Source organism: Phacochoerus africanus, chromosome 14, assembly GCF_016906955.1.
Source record: "Phacochoerus africanus isolate WHEZ1 chromosome 14, ROS_Pafr_v1, whole genome shotgun sequence".
NCBI lineage: Eukaryota > Metazoa > Chordata > Mammalia > Artiodactyla > Suidae > Phacochoerus > Phacochoerus africanus.
Genome location: NC_062557.1, coordinates 37368485 through 37380911, shown reverse-complemented (window position 1 = coordinate 37380911; position 12427 = coordinate 37368485). Strand labels below are relative to the sequence as shown.

At 40.9% G+C, this 12427-nt stretch overlaps 1 protein-coding gene across 1 annotated transcript in view; it reads right to left on the bottom strand.

Moving 5' to 3' along the window:
• The window catches only part of APPBP2 (amyloid beta precursor protein binding protein 2), a 64467-nt gene that overhangs the window by 50825 nt on the left and 1215 nt on the right, over nt 1-12427 (bottom strand). The gene's annotated exons all lie outside the window — the stretch shown is intronic.

Here is a 12427-nt window from a genome sequence, read left to right as displayed (position 1 = left end):
AAGGTCAAAACAAAAATCTAGGAGTTCCCCCTTGTGGTGCAGCAGTCATGGTTCCAATTTGGCATTGGTGTGGCTGTGGCGAGGCCAGCAGCTGTAGCTCCAGTTTGACCCCTAGCATGGGGACCTCCATATGACGCAAGTAAGGCTCTAAAAAGCAAAAGAAAAAAAAGCAAAAAAAAACCCTACTTAAATGTAAAATTTATTTATTTATTTATTTATTTTTTGTCTTTTTGCTATTTCTTAGGGCCGCTCCCGAAGCATATGGAGGTTCCCAGGCTAGGGGTCTAATCGGAGCTGTAGCCACCAGCCTACGCCAGAGCCACAGCAACGCAGGATCCGAGCCGAATCCGCAACCTACACCACAGCTCACGGCAACGCCGGATCGTCAACCCACTGAGCAAGGGCAGGGACCGAACCCGCAACCTCATGGTTCCTAGTCGGATTCATGAACCACTGCGCCACGACGGGAAACTCCATTAAATGTAAAATTTAACCAACAATGATAACCAGCCATATATAACTCAATATGTGTCATTCATCTCTATAGTTAAATAAGAAGTTTCTCAACTTCCTTTTTTTTTAAATTTTTAAATTTTTGGTCTTTTTGCCTTTTCTATGGCCACTCCCTCAGCATATGGAGGTTCCCAGGCTAGGGGTCGAATCGGAGCTGTAGCCACCGGCCTACGCCAGAGCCACAGCAACTCGGGATCTGAGCCGCGTGTGCAACCTACACCACAGCTCACGGCAACGCCAGATCCTTAACCCACTGAGCAAGGGCAGGGATCAAATCCGCAACCTCATGGTTTCTAGTCGGATTCGTTAACCACTGCGCCATGACGGGAACTCCTCAACTTCTCTTTAGCTTCACTAACAATCTTGGTGAAAACAGGAGTGTATTTATGAGGCAGTTAAAAAGAAGAGAGTATGGTTTTAAGAAAACATTTTGTTTCTGAAAGAAAACACATTCTCCACCTGATTCATTGTAAGTCAACTATACTCAACTTTTTTTAATTGTTAAAAAAAAGAAAACTCATTGGGTATTCCAGATAGCCAACATTAAAACATTTTTTTCCTTTGATTCCAGAAGAACTGCATATACATTTTTTAAATTGAAAAGGAAAAGCATTTGGGAGTTCCTGAAGTTTGATCCCTGGCATCGCTCAGTGAGTTAAGGATCTGGTGTTGCTATGAGCTGTGGTGTAGGTCACAGACTCGGCTTCGATCTGCTGTTGCTGTGGCTGTGGCATAGGCTGGCAGCTACAGCTCCAATTCAACCCTTAGCCTGGGAACTTCCATATGCCCCAGGCACAGCCCTAAAAAGACCAAAAAAAAGTCGCTGTCAATGTGACAGTCTTCGTTTTCTTCCTGATTTGCAAGAGTAAAGTGTCATAAACTTTAATTCTCCGTTTCAGATGTTAAAAACGTTTTTATTCATTACACATTTAAGGTATTAAATTTGGCTCTAAGATACAGGATTTGGAGAGAAATCATATCGTTTTCTTTTTTTTTTTTTTGTCTTTTTAGGGCCGCACCTGTGGCATATGGAGGTTTCCAGGCTAGGGGTTGAGTCAGACCTGTAGCTGACGGCCTACACCACAGCCACAACAACACCAGATCCAAGCCGCGTCTGTGACACCACAGTACACAGTGACGCCGGATCCTTAACCTGCTGCTCAAGGCCAGGGATGGAACCTGCAACCTCATGGTTCCTAGTCGGATTCATTTTCCCTGAGCCAGGATGGGAACTCTGAGAAATCATAGTTTTAAAACTCTGTTCCTGTTGTGGTGCAGTGGAAATGAATCCAACTAGGAACTATGAGGTTGCAGGTTTGATACCTGGCCTCGCTCAACGGGTTAAGGATCCAGCATTGCTGTGAGCTATGGTGTAGGTCGAAGACTCGGCTTAGATCTGGCCTGTATCTGGTGTTGCTACGGCTGTGGCTGTGGCCGGCAGCTGTAGCTCTGATTAGACCCCGCCTGGGAATCTCCATATGCCGCAAGTGCGGCCCTAAAAAAGTAAAAAAAAAAAATCAATAGTATCAACTGTTCTTTGAATATACCCAAGAAAGGTGTCTAAAATTGGTGAGAGTTGTGTTTGAGGGAGAAGGCACATGGACAAAAGGAAAAGTATACTTTCTCAATTTCTTTGTCAGTTTTTAGTTTATCAACTTCTCTTTAGTCATTTGTATTTTCCTGGAAACACATTTCAGTAAGGTTATCAGACTGATTAGTACAGAATTATACAAGCTATTTGTTATCTAAAGAAGCTATTCTACAACTTAAAGAGCTATTTTTCTGGAGTTCCATGGTGGCTAAGTGGGTTATAGATCTGGTGTTGTCACTGCTGTGGCATGGGTTCAATCCCTGGCCCAGGAACATCTGCATTCTGGGGGTGCAGTCTAAAAGATAAAGAAGTAAAATAAAGAAAAAAAATAAAGAAAAAAATAAAAATAATTAAGAAATTTTTAACAAAATATTTTTCCCCCTTTTTCCATTGTACCTATGGTTGTTTTTACTTTCTCATTCCTAATTTTGAGAATGTAAGCTTTCTCACATTTGCTGATTTGGCTAGCTAGTGAATTAACTACTTAATTAGCTGAATTATTTTTCTTTCTTTTCTTTTTTTATTTATTTGTTTTTTTTTGTCTTTTTTTTTTTGCCTTTTCTAGGGCCGCTCCCACGGCACATGGAGGTTCCCAGGCTAGGGGGTCTAATTGGAGCTGTAGCTGCCGGCCTACACCAGAGCCACAGCAACTCGGGATTCGAGCTGCGTCTGCAACCTACACCACAGCTCACGGCAACACCGGATCCTTAACCCACTGAGCAAGGCCAAGAATCAAACCTGTGTCCTCATGGATGCTAGTCAGATTCATTAATCGCTGAGCCACGCCAGGAAGTCCTAGATATCTTATTCTTAAAAAAAATTCAGAGTTCCCGTTGTGGCTCAGTGATTGACAGATCCGACTAGGAACCATCAGGTTGTGGGTTCGATCCCTGGCCTCGCTCAGTGGGTTGGAGATCCAGCGTTGCCGTGAGTTGCCGTGAGCTGTGGTATGGCTCGGATCCCACGTTGCTGTGGCTCTGGCGTAGGCCAGTGGCTACAGCTCCGATTAGACCCCTAGCTGGGAACCTCCATATGCCTCGGAAGCAAAAGGACAAAAAAAATTCAACTTTACTTGTTTTATATAACAAAACACAGTCATAAAAATCCAAGCAGTATTAAAAAAAAATAAAGAGAATCTATGTACATAGTTAAAAATGACTACTATCTTACCCCTTGAATAAACACTATTAGAATTTTGTGTTTCTCTAGATTCTTCAATGTGTAAACAAATGCACACATATATTTCTCCATTTAAACAACAACAACAAACAGGATTGTTATTCATACTACTTTGTAACAACTGCTCTGGCATCTCTACCCCAGTGTATACAGCATCCTCATTTTTTCTTTTCTTTATTTTACAGGTGCACCTGCAGGATACGGAAGTTTGAAGGCTAGGGGTCGAACTGAAGCCTCAGCTGCAGGCCTATGCCACAGCTTGTGGCAACGCCAGACCCTTAACCTGCTGAGCATGAGTAGGGAGCAAACCCACAACCTCAGAGAGACAGTGTCAGGTTCTTAGCCTGCCGAGCCACAATGGGAACTCCTTTCTTTCTAATCACAGTATGATATCCCATTCCTAATTGATTAGCATATAGCTGTTTCTAATTTTTATGATCATAAACAATACTACACTTAATTTCCCTAAATAGAATTTTCTACACAGTCAAAAAGCATTTCTGTAGAAAAACTATTGTGGGCTAAAGGGTTTGAGTGACTTGAATTACTCAACCACAACAATCTAGAAAGTGAAGATGATGTTAATTGTTAACCCTTTTATTGAAGTATAATATACATACAGATGAATGCACAACTCATACTTAAAGTGTGGGAGTTCCTGCTGCGGCTCAGTGGTTAGCAAACCCGACTAGTATCCTGAGGATGCAGATTTGATCCCTGGCCTTGTCAGTGGGTTAAGGATTTGACTCCTAGCCTGGGAACTTCCATATGCCATGGGCCCAGCCTTAAAAAAACAAACCAAAAAACTTATCAATCACTACAAGCACACCTGTAACTTACATAATATTGTACGTCAACCATACTTTGATGAAAACATGTAATAATAAATTAAATATAAAGCCCAACAAATTTTCACAAAGGGAACACACCTATAACCAACATGAAGATCATGAAACAAAGAATTATGAGAATCCCAGACATCTCCCTTTGTGCCCCTGTGTAGTCACTACCCTCGTGGGGTAACCTCTCCTGACTTATAACACTTTTGATGAATTTTGCCTGTTTCTGAACTTCATACAAATGGAATCATACACTCAATTTCCAGTGTCCAAAGTACACTAGAGATATTTTAAGTTTGAAGGAAACACTATTCAACATCTGTATTACCCCATGCCAAATAGATTGTTCTATTCCTTTCAATGATGTCTTGTCTTTGTGAGGTAGCATTGTCAGTGGTTGCTATGATAAAGGTGAGATGCAAAAATCATTATGGAATGGAATATGAGAATGGTAGTGACCAACCTGATCCCAAGATTTGAAAAGCTGTATAGTGCCCACCAAACACAAACATTGTCATTATTTAAGAATGAGGTAAAAGTATTTTTTCTTTCAATTTCAAGTATTTCTCTTTTTTTTGGCCACACCTGTGGCATGTGGAAATTCCTGGGGCCAGGGATCAAACACATGCCACAGTTGTGACCTGCACCACAGGGGAACTTCCAAGTTGTTAGGACACAGGTATTATTGAGCTGTCTATATCTAACTACTTAAATAGTGCATTAAACAGCCCCAGGGTGCTGTGGAGGGAGAAAGTTTGGAAGCCTCTGGAATATGTCTCTATGACTATTTTCTCTCACTCAGTATCATCTGTGAGATTCATCCATGAGGTTTCCAACAGTTGCAATTCATTCATTTTTGTTGTAAATATATGACTATTTCATAATTTATTAATTCTCCTGTTGATACGCAGTGGGATGGCTTCTACTTTTTGGTTTTTATGAACAGTGTTGCTCTGAACGTTCTTCAGTGTATATATCTTGGGTAGAATTACTGTGTTATAGGGTATAGATATAGATATATACATGTTCAGTTTTAGCAGATAATGCTAGTTTTTCAAAATGCTGTATCAATTAACACTTCCATTAACAGTTAAGTGAGAGTTCTGATTGCTCCACATCCTTACCAACACTTTCTTCTTTTGCATTTAGTCATTCTGAGGAAAGTATAGTAGGAATGCGATTTCCTTAAGACAAAATGAAGTTAAGCATCTTTCCAAATGATTCATGGATCTTCGAATATCTTTTTTTTTTTTTGTCTATTGTCCTTCTAGGGCCGCATCCTCGGCATACGGAAGTTCCCAGGCTAGGGGTCTAATTGGAGCTGTAGCCACTGGCCTACACCACAGCCACAGCAATGTCAGATCCGAGCCACGTCTGCAACCTACACCACAGCTCACGGCAATGTCGGATCCTTAACCCACTGAGCGAGGCCACGGATTGAACCCAAAACCTCATGGTTCCTAGTCGGATTTGTTTCTGCTACACCACGACAGGAACTCCAAGTATCCCTTTTTTGGATGTTTACTGAAGTTATTGCCCCATTAAAAAAAAAAAATAGGTTATTTCTCATTTTCTTAATCTCTAGTTCTTTAGATGCAGCTAGAATCTTTTATCAAATATATGTGCTGCCAATATCTTCTCCTACTCTGGCCTTGTCTTTTCATTTCACTCTTTTAATGTTATCTTTTAATGAATAGATATTCTTGATCTTAATATGGGCCCATTTATCAAATTATATTATATTTAGCTCATTTGGTATCCTATTTAATAAATCTTTGCTGGTATAGTAAAAACTTTTTCCTTAAAAACTGTTTTTCACAGTTAGATCAGTAACCCACCCCAAAAGGATAACTGCATATGATGTAAGATCATGATCCTTCTCCCCCTAAGAATACCTGTCAATATTATTTATTTGATTCTCCTTTACCCACTGTATTACCATGTCACTTTTATCATAAATCAGGTAACAGTATACATGTGTCAGTCTGTTTCTGGACTGACTGTATTGTTCCAATGGTCTTTTTTTTTTTTTTTGGTCTTTTGTTATTTTAGAGCCGTACCCACAGCATACGGAGGTTCTATGGCTCTAGGTGTCTAATTGGAGCTGTAGCTGCCGATCTACGCCACAGCAATGCCAGATCGGAGCTGCGTCTGCAACCTACACCACAGCTCACGGCAACGCCAGATCCTTAACCCACTGAGCAAGGCCAGGGATTGAACCCACAGCCTCATGGTTCCTAGCTGGATTCGTTTCCGCTGCTCCACGAGGGGAACTCCAATACTGCATTTTACTTTGCATTTCATTTGAGCATCTTTTGATGTTTATTAGCCTTCCATTATATTTTCCTGTTCTGTAAGATAGCTATTTTGGTCTTCTAGAAATGAGTTGATTGCCCTTTACATACTGATTAGCATTAGATCTTTCTGTATTAGGAAATTCACCCCTTGTCTGACAACTGTCATCTGCATAGTCTTTTTTTAAAAAAAGTGCTTATGGAGTTCCTGTCGTGGCTCAGTCGTTAACGAATCCGACTAGAAATCATGAGATTGAGGATTTGATCCCTGGCCTCGCTCAGTGGGTTAAGGATCTGGCGTTGCCGTGAGCTGTGGTGTAGGTTGCAATTCGGCTCGGATCCCGCTTTGCTGTGGCTCTGGCGTAGGCCGGTGGCTACGGTTCCGATTTGACCCCTAGCCTGGGAACCTCCACATGCCACAGGAGCAGCACTAGAAAAGGCAAAAAGACAAAAACAAAAACCAAAAAAAAGTGCTTACAATTTTCCATACACATATATATTTTTTAGGGCCGCACCTGAGGCATAAGGAGGTTACCAGGCTAGGGGTCAAATCAGCTGTAGCTGCTGGCCTACCCCACAGCCATAGCCACAGTCACTCGGAATCCGAGTTGCATCTGTTACCTACACCACAGCTCATGGCAGCGCCAGATCCTTAACCCACTGAGCAAAGCCAGGTGATGGAACCTGCGTCCTCATGGAAGCTGGTCAGATTCGTTTCTGCTGAGCCACGACAGGAACTCCCCTGTATTTTTTAATGTACTCAAAAGCATCAATTTTTTTCTCCTGGGTGTTGGTTTCATGCTTACAAAACCCTTCTCTATGCCAAGATGGCATTGCAGTGTTGGCAAGATGAGTAACAGGATTTCATCTTCTATATCACTTATTTTTATAATATTTGACATTTCTAAAATTTTTAAATTACCTTAAAAATAATTTCTTTAAAGAAGAATTTCTTCATTTCCAACCGTAAAATGTTGACTCAGTAATTTATTCTGATACTTTTATGATCCTATTTGCCATATTTAAATCTTTAATTCACTTGAAATTCATTTTGGTATATGGTACAAAGTAGAGATCTAACTTTCCCCAAAAAAAACAAATTTCCCCCCACTTATTTATTTATTTTTTCCTTTAGGGCTGCACCTGTGGCATATGGAAGTTCCCAGGGTAGGGGTTGAACCGGGGCAGCAGCTGCTGGCCTAAACCACAGCCACAGCAACACCAGATCCAAACTGAGCCTTCGAACTACACTGCAGTTCACAGTAATGCTGAATCCTTCACCCACTGGGCAGGGCCAGGGCTGAACCCAAGTCCACATGGATACTAGCTGGGTTCGTTAACACTGAGGCACAACAGGAACTCCCCATTTATTTAAAATATAGCATTGTGGGAACTCCCTGGTGGCCTAGCAGTTAAGGACTTGGCGTTGTCAGTGCTGTGGCTCAGGTATGATCCTGGGAAATTCTGCATGCTGTGGACAAAAAATAAATAGAATAAAATAAAATAAGGCACTGTCTTATGATTTTTTCAACGTAATACGTTCTCCTTACTTTATTTTTTGGCCAAACCCAGGGCATATGGAAGTTCCCAGGCCAGGAGCTGAATTTGGGCCACAGCTGCAACCTAAGCCATAGCTTCAGTAACAGTGGGTCCTTAACCCACTGCAGTGGGCCAGGGATTGAACCTGAACCTCCACAGTGACCTGAGCTGCTACCGTCAGGTTCTTAACCTACTGTACCATAGTGGGAACGCCACAAATTCTTAAATATGCTCTGGTTTCTATCTAGACTGTCTACTATGTTCTATAATCAAGTTCCCTCTTTGCTGGTCTTGTGCCAATACTATACTCTTTTAAAATATGTAGCTTTCTGGAGTTCCCTTGTGGTGCAGCAGGTTGAGAAACCAGTGTTGTCACTGCAGTGGCTTGCGTTCAATCCTTAACCCAAGAACTTCCACATGCCACGAGCACAGTCAAAAAAAAAAAAAAAAAGCAACCTTCTGATATACTCAACTATCCTAAGTATTGTACATCTTAAAAAATTTCCTTGGGTCATTTATTCTCATGTAACTAATTCCTCCATATAAGTATCTTATTTAGTCAGTTTTCTATATCCAATAAAATTCTGAGATTCTGATGCAAGTTGTAATAAATTCACAGCTTAAATTGAGTTGACATAATATATTACTTTCCCATCCAGATACATGGTATGGTTGGCTATTTATGTTCTTTAATGCCCCACTCTCCCCAAAAAAGTTTTTTTGCTCTCAATTTATTAGTCCTAAGAGTTTTGTTTTGTTTTGTTTTTTGGTCTTTTTGCCTTTTGAGAGCCGCTCCTGAGGCATATGAAGGTTCCCAGGCTAGGGGTCTAATTGGAGCCGTAGCCACCGGCCTAAGCCAGAGCTACAGCAACGCGGGATCTGAGCCGCGTCTGCGACCTATACCACAGCTCACGGCAACGCCGGATCCTTAACCCACTGAGCAAGGCCAGGGATCAAACCCGCAACCTCATGGTTCCTAGTCGGATTCGTTAACCACTGAGCTACGATGGGAACTACTAGTCCTAAGGGTTTTTTATGTGAAAAGAATATTAACCCTTTGGCTGTCAAATATATTGCAAGAATTTTTTTTCAATTTGTTACTAGCCAATTTTAAAAGATAATCAGAATACTAATTGAGGCTATATACAACTAAGAATAGAAATAAACACTGAAAAAGAAAAAATCAAGTCAACTCTAATACTAAATCAGGCATTAATTCATAAGGTTTTCACCATGAGACTCATACAATAATAATTTTTAAAAACCCAAATTATCATGTTTAAGCCTGAAAACAATAAATAGAACACATTACACAACAACACTCCATGTTGTCAAAACTTAACTATCGTGAAATTTCCATTATGGCTCAGAGGTAACACACCCAACTAGTATCCATGAGGATGTGGGTTCGATCCCTGGCCCTGCTCAGTGCGTTAAGGATTCAGCATTGCCTTGAGCTGTGGTGTGGTCACAGATGCAGCTGGGATCCCAAGTTGCTATGGCTGTGGCATAGGCCAGTGGCTACAGCTCCAATTCGACCCTTAGCCTGGGAACTTCCATATGCCTTAGGCATGGCCCTTTAAAAAAAAAAAAACTTAACTATATCACAAATTCTATAATCAGAACAGGACATAAAATAGACCGTTCAGCCACTACAATAAAAAGAAAAGATAAAACTTCATTCCCAGAAAAAAACAGCCCTTTACTCTTTCACTCTATTTGCTTTCACATGGTATACAATTTTACAATTCTTTCTATTCACTTTATCTACCTTTTTTTTTGGCCACACCTATAGCACAGGGAAGTGCCCAGGCCAGGGATTGAAACTTGGGCCACTGCAGTGACCAAAGCCATAGCAGTGACATGCTGGATCCTTTAACCTCTAGGCCCCAGGGAACTCCATATTCACTTTATGTACTTTCATACCTAAAGTGTAAATGCCTCTGGAGGAAAACCATTCTGATTCAAAGACATTATTCTAGGGCACTGTTTTATTTAACAATCTATACATCCCATCAATTTAAAAAAAAAAAACATATTTTTAGAGAGTTCCCATTGTGGTGCAGCGGAAATGAATCTGACTAGGAAGCATGAGGTTGCGGGTCTGATCCCTGGCCTTGCTCAGTGGGTTAAGGATCCGGCGTTGCATCGACCAGTGGCTACAGCTCGGATTAGACCCCTAGCCTGGGACCCTCCATATGCCTCGGGTGCAGCCCTGAAAAGACAAACAAACAAACAAAAACATTTTTAGTAATCTTCCCTTCTTACATATCTTAGCAGCCATTTCCAATTTCTATTTAGCCTTCCTACAAAAAGCCACCATTATCCCTTACTCTCAGCAGATGATCTTACCTCCTAATTCATAATAACCATTCTTTGCAAACTTACCTATGTTAATACTTTATGCCTTTAACTCTTTGTGTGTGTGTGTGTTTTAGAGCTGCCCCCGAGGCATATGGAGGTTCCCAGGCTAGGGGCTGAATGGGAGGGAGCTGCAGCCACTGGCCCTCACCACAGCCATAGCAATGTCAGATCCGAACCACGTCTGCAACCTACACCACAGTTCCCGGCAATTCCAGATCCTTAACCAACTGAGCAAGGTCAGGGATCAGACCTGCGTCCTCATGGATGCTACTCAGATTCGTTTCCATTAAGCCACAGTGGGAACTCCACCTTTAACTCTTTCCATCTGATTTTAGAGGAAAAGAATTCGTTTCTGTCATTTTAGGGCCGAACCCGCAGCATACGGAGGTTCCCAGGCTAGAGGTCATGTCAGAGCACAGCAACACAGGATCCGAGCCAGGTCTTCGATCTATACCACAGCTTGTTGACAGACCGCTAACCCATTGAGCAAGGCCAGGGATCGAACCCACGTTCTCATGGATACTAGTCAGATTCATTTCTGCTGAGCCAAAACGGGAACTTCCAAAGTACTCTTTCCTCAACTCCAATTTAAGACTGATAGGCTCATTAAACATAAATATATTTATACATGTATTCTGACATTCTAACAACATCCACATTTGACCCTTTCTACATATCAATACCTCTCTCCATTCCCTTCTTAGGGAGTAGTCAACATGCCTATTTCTCACCTCCCTTTAATTCCACAAGCCAGTCTCCTAAAGCTTTATGACTGTGCCGTCACCTGAAGCTACTGACAAAAATTAATAAAGTGACACTGGACTACGATGAATTGGGATGGGGGAATTTTATACTAGTATATTTTGTCTATGACCATGCCTGTTGATGGAAGTTGGGATGTCTGAAGGGATCTGATTATGAGTTTCTTCTGGGCTCTAAAGTGGAGAAAACTGGAAATTATAGACAGTAAGCAAGAAAGCAAGAACTAAATATTAGGTATGAGACCTTGATTAAACTACTTAACTTTCTCACCTATAAAACAGGGTTATACCCTACTTTATAGTTTAACTGTCAGGATTAAACAAAGTAAGTGTATAAAAGCACCTACAGTTCCAGGCACACGCCCTCACTTTAGCACAGCGCCACATTCCCAACAGGAATACAATTATTAAAGAGTAAAAATGTACCAAAAAGACACCATATTAAAACATTGTGGACCACGTGCAACAGAAAATGTGGCAAAAGCACCACCTGCTCATATTCACTATTAATAATCTTCAAACGAAAAGCTTCAATTAGAAACAAAAGTTACTAGAAGATATCCACGTACTTTGAGGGAAATCAACCACTAAATGTACTGTTTAAATTTCCAATGATTTTTTTTTTCTAAAAAGAGTAAAAGATTACATACAATTTAATAAAATGAGTAGGGTTAGCACACGCGCAAAACTGCAGTTTCCCAGGTTGAGAAAGAAATCTAATCATCCTTCCTGGGAGGAATAAATCTTAAATATACAAAATGTCCTTAGACTAAAGTAAGTCAATGTATCAAAGGGGTTTGGAATAAAGGGAGATTCTTCTCTAACCTCTCCTCCCCCCCAAATAATAATATAAATGACCAAACTGCATATTCTCCAAATACCTAGGAGGAAAAATTTTTAATTGTTCTAATTGGTGTAAAGCAGCTGGATTTAGTGAAATGCAGCAAGTCAGCTGCTTTCTGAAAAAATATTCCAGGGTGGAGGAAGTGGGCAATCTTCCCAATGAAACAACTGCCATAAAACACTGTACATATATAATAAGAACACACACATCTGTTAAATATCAGTTTACAATATTCCAGCCAACTTACAAATCAAGAGGAAGTGTTTAGATCTAAAAGACAAATCACACTTTACTTCTGGTCGAATTTTGCATAAGTGGCTACTGGAGTTATCCACACGGATTCAGGGCAAGGAGGACTGAATAAGTCTACTGTTCACACTCAAATGTGGGGGAGAGGAAAAGGGAGGCTCTGAGTCCATAAAGTTCTCCTCCCTCTCTAAACACTGCAAAACTGTCCACGTCTAAAGACACTTACCCTTGAAACTCCTCAGAGACTGACTAGG